Source organism: Schistocerca nitens, chromosome 5 (genome assembly GCF_023898315.1).
Source record: "Schistocerca nitens isolate TAMUIC-IGC-003100 chromosome 5, iqSchNite1.1, whole genome shotgun sequence".
NCBI lineage: Eukaryota > Metazoa > Arthropoda > Insecta > Orthoptera > Acrididae > Schistocerca > Schistocerca nitens.
The window spans coordinates 486,747,402-486,759,571 of NC_064618.1; positions in this window are offsets into that span (position 1 = coordinate 486,747,402).

Sequence of the window (12,170 nt, forward strand, 5' to 3'; positions counted from 1 at the left end):
TGAATTGATTCGATTACAATTCGGTACCCTTGATTTACTTTTTCAGGTTTTCACCTTGTAACCTCTTTTGAAGACACTATCCGTTCGTTCTATAGCTTTTCCATGTCCTTTACTGTCTCTGGAAGAATTAAATTGTCTTCGCAGACCACAAGGTCTTAATTTCTTCTGCGTGGACTCTAATTTCACTTCCCAAATTCAGCTTGGATTCCTTCACAGCATGCGCAATGTACAGACTGAATAACATAGAGGAGAAGCTACAAACTTTTCTCGTCCCCTTCTTAACTTGCTTCACGTTCATGCCCCTGGACTTTTACAACTGTAGTTTGCTTTCTGTACAAGTTGTAGATAACTTTTCACCCCTTGTATTTTATCCCTGCTACCTTCAGTATTTCAAAGAGTGTAGTTCAGTCAAAACTGTTAAATCTCTCTCTAGAACTACAAGTTCTAGAAACGTAGGTCTCTCTTCTCAGGTAAGTCGAAGGGTCAGTTCATTTGTCAGCCTATAGAATTTTCATAGTTTAATTCTCCAACGTACGTGCAATAGACTATATTTACCGGCCGCCATATTTCTTGTGCTGAAACGGTCCTGCTAATCAGTGCCTCGTTAATCGTGGATCATCTCTGCTCAGCGAACCTTTCCTTTTGCGTCTAAAGGTGCTGAAAGAAATTCCTGTTGTTCGATGTATCCAGTGGAATAATATACCAAGACAGTTTGAACTCTATGTATTGCCCAAATATACAATTCTAGTTGATGACAAATCGGCTACATCTGCATGTATTCCAGTCAGGCAATAGACTGTATTGTCTATAAAGAGTGCATCAAGACAATAACAACCTGTAGAAATATATTTAGACAGCATTTGTTCCCTTGGCTAGCATTTCTTTGATGTCACGGAGATCATATTCTCTCCATCCCCTTCACCCGCGGCGCCAGGGAGCGGATGACTCCAGTCAGCTAGTAGAAACGCCCGTAGTGGCTCGCCTCGTCGATAGCACAGGATCGGCACAACTCTAATCTGCACAGACCATAAAAAACTTGAAAGTGGGTCCCTTCCTACTAACTGTCTTAACTCGCGAACATCATTCATCGGCCAACGGAGAGCATGGAAGTGGGGAATCTCATTCTCAGAATGACATATAGCACTAAAACACTTTGTTTACTTTGGACATTTTGGAACACTCACTTTACGTCACTTGACTGAGGTCACTGACTCAGTAATGTTATCAAATGGTTCAAATGGCTCTGAGCACTATGCGACTTAACTTCTGAGGTCATCAGTCGCCTAGAACTTAGAACTAATTAAACCTAACTAACCTAAGGACATCACAAACATCCATCCCCGAGGCAGGATTCGAACCTGCGACCGTAGCGGTCGCTCGGCTCCAGACTGTAGCGCCTAGAACCGCACGGCCACTCCGGCCGGCGTGATGTCATCATCCTTATCAGTAATATCGCTCTTATCAAGAATATAATCAGTCTTATAAGTGAAGTCATCATCCTTATCAGTAGCAAAGTACGCCCCCTCCCCCCTCTCTCTTTCATCCCCCCTCTCTCCTGTCTCCTGTATCACAATATCAAAGTGAAATAACCGATGGAACAACAATCCAAGATGGTGCAGCTAACACAAATGCATTAATGGAAATCTAAAAGCTCTCTCGCTTTCCCTTGCCCTTATCTCCAGCCAATCATAGTTCAGTATTCAAATGAAAAAAAAATCCATGATGATGGAAACAGACCAATTGTGCTTTACACCGCTCTCTCCTCTTAACATCCAGTCAGAAATAGTATTAGAAAATAACAAAATGTGCTAGTGGAAAATTAAAAACACTCTCCCCTCCCCATCTGCCTTTCGTTATCTCCAGCCAATCATAGCGCGCTATTAAAATGAAAAAAATCCAAGAGAATGGAACTGTATCAATTGTGCTTTATACGTAATGTACGTAATGCTTCCTCTTCACTATCTCCAACCAGTCAAAGCATAGTATTAAAATGATGCGCCAGATACGCAGTAAAAAAAATTACGTAACCTCAACTTGCAACTCAGAGATAAGCATTATTTCCTTTACAGTCAAAGATATTCATTATTTCCAAAATATATTTATATATCTCTTGTGCAAAATTATTACTTTGATGCATACAAATAGTGCCAAGATACAAGATTTCTTTGAAAGTCGAAGGTGAATGTGTACCTCTGGTATAAAATACATACATACATGAAAGGTAAAATGATGTGCACATACGAACACACCCACATACATGCACATTCGCGCTCATGCACACACACACACACACACACACACACACAATATATATATATATATATATATATATATATATATATATATATATATATATATATTGTGTGTCTGTGTGTGTGTGTGTGTGCATGAGCGCGAATGTGCATGTATGTGGGTGTGTTCGTATGTACACATCATTTTACCTTTATAATTCATAAATGTGACCTTGAACGATTTTAAATATTACACCAGACGTACACACACACACACACACAAAGATGGTTATTTTACAGGCTGTCTACCATTTCTCTCCTAGGTTACGACCATTCCCCTACTAGTTGTCCACCATTCCTTCTAAGTGACCACAACTTCAAGGAGCAACTAGAAGAAGCAAGAATACATAACCGCATGAAGGAAGCAGCAGCCATCAAAAAAGGACTATACTGAAACCAAACAAGAAAGGACTAGGTCTCTTCACAAGCAAAAAGAAAAGCCTGCTAGCTTTACTGCCGGATAGACCGCTTGCAAATACAGATCAGCTCGAGTTTGCCAGGAAAAAATTCAGCATTCCAAGAATCTGTGGTGTGTTTATGAGGGATACATTATTGAAGACTAAGTGGAAATCCGGAAGATGTGGAATTGTGAATTTAGATGGTGCTGGAGGCACATGTTAAGAAAAATACAAATCACGTCTACTATTTCTACTCATTTGGAGACTTGTATCCGCCAGGAGAGTTACAACGATACTTCATCGACAGAAGATGTGGGTTCTACAATTTTCATCGCTTTAATACCTTCTTACCTTCTTTAATACCTTCTTACCCCCCATGAACCATGGACATTGCCGTTGGTGGGGAGGCTTGCGTGCCTCAGCAATACAGATAGCCGTACTGTAGGTGCAACCACAACGGAGGGGTATCTGTTGAGAGGCCAGACAAACGCGTGGTTCCTGAAGAGGGGCAGCAGCCTTTTCAGTAGTTGCAGGGGCAACAGTCTGGATGATTGACTGATCTGGCCTTGTAACACTAACCAAAACGGCCTTGCTGTGCTGGTACTGCGAACGGTTGAAAGCGAGGGGAAACTACAGACGTAATTTTTCCCGAGGGCATGCAGCTTTACTGTATGGTTAATGATGATGGCGTCCTCTTGGGTAAAATATTCCGGAGGTAAAATAGTCCCCCATTCGGATCTCCGGGCGGGGACTACTCATGAGAACGTCGTTATCAGGGGAAAGAAAACTGGCGTTCTACGGATCGGAGCGTGGAATGTCAGATCCCTTAATCGGGCAGGTAGGATAGGAAAATTAAAAAGGGAAATGGATAGGTTAAAGTTAGATATAGTGGGAAATAGTGAAGTTCGGTGGCAGGAGGAACAAGCCTTTTGGTCAGACGAATACAGGGTTATAAATACAAAGTCAAATAGGGGTAATGCAGGAGTAGCTTTAATAATGAATAAAAAAATAGGAATGCGGGTAAGCTACTACAAACAGCATAGTGAACGCATTATTGTGGCCAAGATAGACACGAAGCCCACACCTACTACAGTAGTACAAGTTTATATGCCAACTAGATCTGCAGATGACGAAGAAATTGAAGAAATGTATGACGAAACAAAAGAAATTATTCAGATAGTGAAGGGAGACGAAAATTTAATAGTCATGGGTGACTGGAATTCGGTAGTGGGAAAAGGGAGAGAAGGATCATAGTAGGTGAATATGGATTGGGACTAAGAAATGAAAGAGGAATCCGTCTGGTAGAATTTTGCACAAAGCATAACTTAATCATAGCTAACACGTGGCTCAAGAATCATAAACGAAGGTTGTATACATGGAAGAATCCTGGAGATACTAAAAGGTATCAGATAGATTATATAATGGTAAGACAGAGATTTAGGAACCAGGTTTTAAATTGTAAGACATTTCCAGGGGCAGATTTGGACTCTGACCACAATCTATTGGTTATGAACTGTAGATTAAAACTGAAGAAACTGCAAAAAGGTGAGAATTTAAGGAGATGGTGTAACATTACGAGTCAAGATAGCTGTAACGGAAATTGAATAGCGTAAAGTTATCATTAAAAACGCACGCCGCGCGATTTATGACGATTTGGTTGGTCATAACAGTAGTAACATGCTTTTGAATACAATTAAAATATAACGGTGATACCTGTTTAGTGTTATTGGAAATAATATGTAGTAAATTAATGAGTAAGGTAGCCGATCCTATAAGAAGAGCTGAAATTGGGCATATTAAGGTGTTTTGCTTTATGTCGACTAAGCCGATGATACGGCGTCTTTTTTTTCGTTTACTCTTAGAAAAAAAAAAAAAAAACAAGTAACAAAGTGCTAATTGTGCGTTGTGAAAAATATAGGGGCGAATCTTAAATAGCTACAGTGTATAATCAGACTAACAAATGGACATTCAGTTACGCGAAATAGCGGACAGCGAAGTGTGGTCATTAAATTGAGTACACCTACAGGGCGGTCAATTCCGGGATAAGTCTATTCGCATCTCACGAGGGACGCGGTATTGAGACCGGTTTTTTTTTTAATTATATCACGGAGAGCGGGCTTCAATTTATAAAAAGGAGAAAAGCTGTATCATTATCATTGACTGTTGGTGTTAAGCAACCAAAACTGTTCATAAAAGGGTTTCGGTGAATGAGTGGTGAATGCGAAATGAAACTGTGAACGAAGTTATGTTAAATAAAGCAGAAGAGACAAGACAGTTTGGTCGTATCTGTTATTATTCCATAAACCGTAACATTTCATCTCGTTGTACGAAGCCTTTATAGACGATCGTTATGACAATTTGCTTTGAAGGGATCTCGTTACGAGTTAAGTTTTGGGGACCTGGTCAACAGGGAATAGTTCGTAGATCTTAACTACTGCAGCTATTCTGGAATCAGGTGCTACCGTGACCGTTGTGTGTTGTCAATGGCTTAAGGTCATCATATCTCATGCTCTAAGATCAACGCGCCTTTCCTCTTGGTATAACGGTGTCTCACGGTAACAACGACAACGCCGACGGCGAAGGAAGATCCGGTAGAAGTGGCGCCACAACGTGCGGCTCGATCGAGGAGGATTGCTGCATCGAGTCGAGTGTCATCCGGATTCACGAACCCTAGAGTTGGAAAATATTGTAGCAGCCAGTGAGTCTGTCCAATGAAAGAGGTATTCTTCAATAATCGCTAAAAGTGAGCGATACTACCAGGTATGATTAAAATAACTGTATAATTAGAAAGAAAAGGAAGTTGAGACTTGTGATTTCGGTAGATAAATATGTATAAATACATAGTGAAAATAAATGTATGTCTTGGTAGTGAATAATCATGTCAAAACGAACGAAAAGGATACATGATAATGTACAGTTGAGTAGAGTAATGAGTAGAGAGAGAGAGGAAAGTGAAGAGGATAGGGATGATGCATCCCATGAGCTCAATGTGGGACAGGAGACATGTAGAGATAATAATACAGTTATTGATTTAGAGCCGTTAGGAGATTCAAATACAATGATAAGTAAGGTAAGCAGCGTGGGAGAACATAAAGATCTTGAGGTTTCGGAAGTAGATCAGCAAGTTGATCCTCAAAATGGAAATGTTAATCAAAAAATGTTTGATATGTTGGTATCAATAAATACTCAAATGGGTGTAATGAATGGAAGACTTGGTTCACTAGAAAAAGATAATAAGCAATTAAAAGAGGACAATCAAAAGTTAAATGAAAAATTTGAGGCCAAATTTGGTTCATTAGAAGTTAAAATGGTTTCTTTGGAAAGCAAACTGAACACCTTTGATTATAAACTGGAAAATACTAAGAAAGAATTAAAGGCGGACTGGGAGACTCAATTAAATGCGAAATTTGGAGAACTAGATGTAGAGTTTTCTAACACCTTAGAAAGGCAATATAATAATTTAATGGGAAAACTTCATGACGTAGAAAAGAAATATGAGGTAGTTTCGAAGAGTTATGATGGCCTGTCCAATAGGATGGTTAAGTGTGAAAGCGCTGTTTCAATGCTAGCGCACAGATAGAAGAGCTTTCGAAACAAATAGTCGAGTTTGAGTCCGATGTTCGTAAAGGGATTGACAAGTATTTAGTAGATCAAACTAAAAGACTTGACGAAGATCTATCTGAATGGATAGAAATAAAAGGAAATGAAATTGTAGACAAGGTTAAGACTACTATTGGATCCCAGCCAAATGAACATATCAATGAGCACCTAAGTAGAAATGATGAATTAATTAAGCTCTTCACTAGCGAAATTCAGAAAATAAAAGAGAAAATAGTTGATGAGTTACCTAAATGGCAAAAGGAAACCAATCATAAATTGGCGGAGTTAGAACGAAAGTCATCACAAAATATGTTGACAGAGGACGAACGTTCGGAGAATAGGTCGAAAAACAACCGAACATGTGATAATACGAAGTACAATTGTGGTGAAAATTTGCATTGGGCAGTTGATGATTCGGCTGGTAAAGATGATGATTCTTTTGGTCAGCGAGGATATTTGTCTTCTTTAAAGGTGGAGAACAGCATTTTTAAAAGTAGACAATTCCCAACATTCTCCACTGAAAAGAACAACCTGCATCCGAAAATCTTTACCAATAATTTCAAAAGAATATTTCCACGTAGCTGGTCAGAACACGACCGACTTCAATTTATAGTATCCAAAATTACCGGAGAAGCCGCATTATGGGCCGCCGAAGTAAGTGAAAGTTGCCATACTTGCGCTGAGTTTGAACAACTTTTTTTGGCTAAATACTGGTCGTCGAGTAAACAAGAGAAATTAAGAAAAGAGGATTACCAACCTGAGTATTTTAACTGTAAAAGGAGTACTTTAAGGCAATATTTTGAAAAGTACATAAATAAGACACGTTATTGGAGTGATCCAATTTCTCACAAGGAAGTGATCAGAATTTTGAAGGGAAGGTTGCCCATAAATATACGTGAAAAGTTAATAAATGTTCCTGACCACGATGTAGAACAGTTCTTGTCGGTGATTGACTCTATAGATATGATTATGGAAGACGCAAGGCAAATGAGTAGTAATCAAATGTCGACTCACACTCATAGTAATACGAATAATTATAATAATAATTTAACGTATGATAATAATAATACCGAAAACCAGGTCAAACCCGCATCACAGGAGCGTGGACAATCTTCATCCTATAGTTGCAATAAAAACAATGATTATAATAAATATAGAAGAGATACTTACTGTGCTAGAGGTAAACCTCGATATGGTGACGCGAATGTGCATGGTAGTGACATTAATAAGAGTAACAGGTACCCAAGTGATGAACCCAATTGTATTCGACCTTGGGAAGATAATTCGAAGCATAATGTTCATCGGCAGGATGGAACAAATGCCTCGAGTCCTCATCCAGCACAAGGAGTTATACCAATGGGCGAAGGAGCCTCCAATGTGCGACAGGGTTAATAACATAACTCGGATCATACTGTACGGATTGTGGAAGTTCATGAACCCCCACCGATGACTCAACGAGATAGATTAAACTAATACCAGTCACCAAATGCCTTCCTAGGATGACTGGAAAGGAGAAGGAAGGCAGGCATCAATTTGAACTGAGAGTATTAAGGTACAATAATGATCAGGATATAAGGAATGAATTGATTGAAGAAAAACCTGAAGTTTCTAATAAATGTGGACAAATTTTACAGGCAATAATTCCAACAAGTATAAATAATGTTGATGTTGAAATATTAATTGATACTGGAGCAACTATTAGTGTCATGACGCTGGACTGTTTAAAACAGATAAGCCGAGGGGTAAAAATGCCCACTTTTCCTATCACAGGATGTACCGTGTCTGGCGCGTTCAGCGCAAAAATGCAAAAAGTTGTGAAACAGGTACGTGTCGACGTTACAATACGGGGGGCTCAAATAGAAAGTACATTCCTGGTTGTTCCTAAAATGACAGTACCATGTATCTGGGGCTTGGATTTTTTATGTGAGACCGGTGCAATCATTAATTTAGAGAAAGGTGAATGTATATTTAATTCCAATGGTAATGTTTTGACAGCCACCCTGAGAAAGGGCCGAGTAATTCCAAATCAGTTGTGTATGAATCTAATGGTAAAATATGTCAGTATTGATGATGAAAATGTGTATGATATATGCCTTATTGAATGTTCTGAAGAAATGATTTATAAAATGTTATTGCAGGAAAAGGTGTTAGAATCAGAATATTTATGTTATCCAAAGGGACGAACTGTACTACTTGTTGGAAACATATCAGTCGATTTTTAGTAAACGTCCGGGTATAATAAAAGACTTTGAATTCCATATAAAGACGTATGCACATAAACCCTTTTGTCGTACTTCCTATTCTATCCCATGGACAAAGAAAGAAGTAGTCAGAAAGGAAATCAATAAAATGTTAGAATGGGGTATTATTGAGCCCTCAGATTCCGAATATTGTAACCCTCTTGTGGCGGTAATTAAACCCAATGGTGACATCAGATTGGTGTTGGCTGCCAGAGAGATCAATAAGATCATTATACCTGTACAAACGCGACCGGAGAACCTAGAAGAGTTAGTACAAAAGTTTTATGATGCCCGCTTCTTAACTTCTTTGGATATGCGTTGTTCATATTGGCAAACTAGAATATCGAAAGAATCTAGAAAATATACTGCATTCGTTTTTCTGGGCCGAAGTGACCAGTTTACCGTCATGCCATCTGGGTTGAAAATAAGCGGTGGTGTTTTCATATCCGCATTAGATACCGTACTGGGCAGAGATCTTTTGAATGAAGTTACTTTATATGTGGATGATTTGCTAATTGCTTCTGAAACTTGGGAGGAACATTTGGACTTATTAAGAAGAGTTTTTGCGAAATTTTTGGAATACGGAGTTACTGTAAATTTGAGTAAATCCAAGTTTGCTCATAACCAATTGAAATTTCTTGGACATATAATCACTCCTGAAGGGATAAAACCAAATCCTAAAAAGATGGATGCGATTAACAGATGTGCTTATCCAAAAAATAGGACGGAATTAAAGTCATTTATCGGCTTAGTTTCATTTTTTCGATGATTTTTACCCAATCAGTTAGGAAGCCAAGACTGTTTGTTACGGCTGTTAAGAAAAAAATGTCATGTGGGAGTGGAATTCCGAATGCACGCAAGCTTTTGATAACATCCGCAATGCTTTGACTAATGCTCCACTGTTACATCATCCGAGACTTGATCAAGATTTTTGTATTGCTGTGGATGCTTCTGAAACAGGATTGGGTGCCACTCTTTTCCAGATGGACAATCCAATCAAAATAATTGCGTTTGCCAGCAGAACACTCTCTAGCTGTGGACGTGCGTATTCTACTACTGAATTGGAAGTACTGGCCGTGGTCTGGTCCCTTAGAAAGTTTCGCTATTTTGTATATGGAAAGAAGATCATTGTATTCTGCGACCACAAAGCTTTATCTTTTATTTTAACAGGAAGGATGTTCCATTCACGTTTAACCCGGTGGGCCTTGCTACTGCAAGAATATGATATTACGCTCAAATACATCAGAGGGAAAGACAACATCATAGCCGATGCTCTTTCAAGACTACCGAAAAGAAAGAATGACGACGAGTGTGAAGAACGGACTATTGACTTTAAAGTCATGAATTTATCAAGGCAATATTGTGAGAGGCAGATTTCACAGCTATGTCGAAGTCTTCCACAACTGCAAGAAGGTGATAAGTTGTGGAAAGCCATTAGGCATGCTGTTGAAAGCAAAACGCTAAGTCACTCTCAAGAACAGTATCAATTAAAATCCGGAATATTGTATCGGAGGAAGGATGAAGAAGATGTTTGGAAAGTTTGTGTTCCAAATAAATATTTAGAATCACTAGTATGATACACTCACTTGAATTGGGGTCATTTTGGTGCCGCTAAATGTACAGCCAAAATAGCACAATACTGCTATCATCCAAATTTTGGACGTATAGCTACAAATATTCTTAAGAAGTGCAAAATATGTCAGAAGGCGAAACCCATAAACTATTGTCGGAAGATAGAATTACATCCTATCATCCCACAACAACCTTTAATGTTGGTGTCATGTGATGTCTGTGGGCCATGTCCCATGACACGTGGACGGTTCAAATATGTATTGGCTTTCTATGATCTCTTTTCAAAATATGTGAAATTATATCCTTTGAAAAATCTCCACGTTCGACCCATGTTACGCAAATTTATCAACAACTATATAACTGAGCTTGGCAAACCTATAATGGTCTTGACAGACAACGCTGCTTATTATACAAGCAAAGTATGGAGAGACACTATGAAAGAACAAGGAATCCAGCACATTTACATCTCAAGATTTTACCCTTGTGGAAATTCGGTTGAGAGAATCTTCCGAGAGTTGAACCGATTTTTACGGACGTACATACCCAAACAACATTATAAATGGATCGATTGGATTTATGAATTTGAGAAAGTGTATAATGACTTACCACACTTATCGACAGGTTATTCACCTAACCAAATAGTATTTGGTGAAAGTATTGTGCCAGAATGGATGAAGAAATTACCTGTGATAGAACAAAAGATTACCAAGAAAGAAGATATGGTGAAGAAGGTCTACGAAAACCTGAAGCATCAAGCACAATTGAGAAATACCCGTTTTGATAAAAATGTGAAGAAAGTAGTCACATATGATGTAGGGGAAGAAATTTTATTGAGAAATAACCCAAAAGCATCAACCAGGAAAAGACTGAATAAGAAATGGCAATATTTATATACAGGTCGAAACAAAATAATGAAAATACCTCATGAAGGGAGCTACCTCCTGGCAGATTGTGATACTGATGTAATTAAAGACTTGTTCCCTCACATAGACCTGAAGAAGTATTATCAATAATGAGCAAAATATAGATTCAAGAAACGCTGAATGATACCAAGACTACACTCAGTGGACTAAATTAAAGCACCAGTGGATAAATACGTACTTATACTAACTTACAAAGAAAATTAAAGAATGTACCGACGATTTCCATGAGATACCTTCTTGGTATCAGCAACAATGTCGACGCTGAAATACGATTTATCCTCTCACCGAACAGCGAGGATGGATGATTTAAAAGTGGAATTAAGAGGAAAAGAAAAGGACCAAATCCTCTCTGGTTAAACAAGTGGCCTAATAAGGGTTTTGGCCTAGGATGCCAATCGTCGAACCCGGCTGTGATCCCTGCCTTGCACAGTCGGTTGAAGAACTGAGGGCTTCATCCAAGGAAAAAAATGTGGTGTGAATATGAAGTGATTAGTGCGAAGTGTTTCATAGACAACCTATAAACAAATGTGGAATTTAGTTAAGGGCATTTTGTCTAGGCCCATTAACTCAACTTAAATATTGTAGAATGTATGTACTGACTTGTTGAGTAAATCTGAGAGTGAGTGTATTCGCCGAAACAAATACCCTCTCCTGTCACTGTACAAAAAAAAAAAGCGCCTATTCTGTCTGGAACCCTCTTCAAGACATCACAGTCTGGGGGGCCGTGTAACATTACGAGTCAAGATAGCTGTAACGGAAATTGAATAGCGTAAAGTTATCATTAAAAACGCACGCCGCGCGATTTATGACGATTTGGTTGGTCATAACAGTAGTAACATGCTTTTGAATACAATTAAAATATAACGGTGATACCTGTTTAGTGTTATTGGAAATAATATGTAGTAAATTAATGAGTAAGGTAGCCGATCCTATAAGAAGAGCTGAAATTGGGCATATTAAGGTGTTTTGCTTTATGTCGACTAAGCCGATGATACGGCGTCTCTTTTTTTCGTTTACTCTTAGAAAAAAAAAAAACAAGTAACGAAGTGCTAATTGTGCGTTGTGAAAAATATAGGGGCGAATTTTAAATAGCTACAGTGTATAATCAGACTAACAAATGGACATTCAGTTACGCGAAATAGCGGA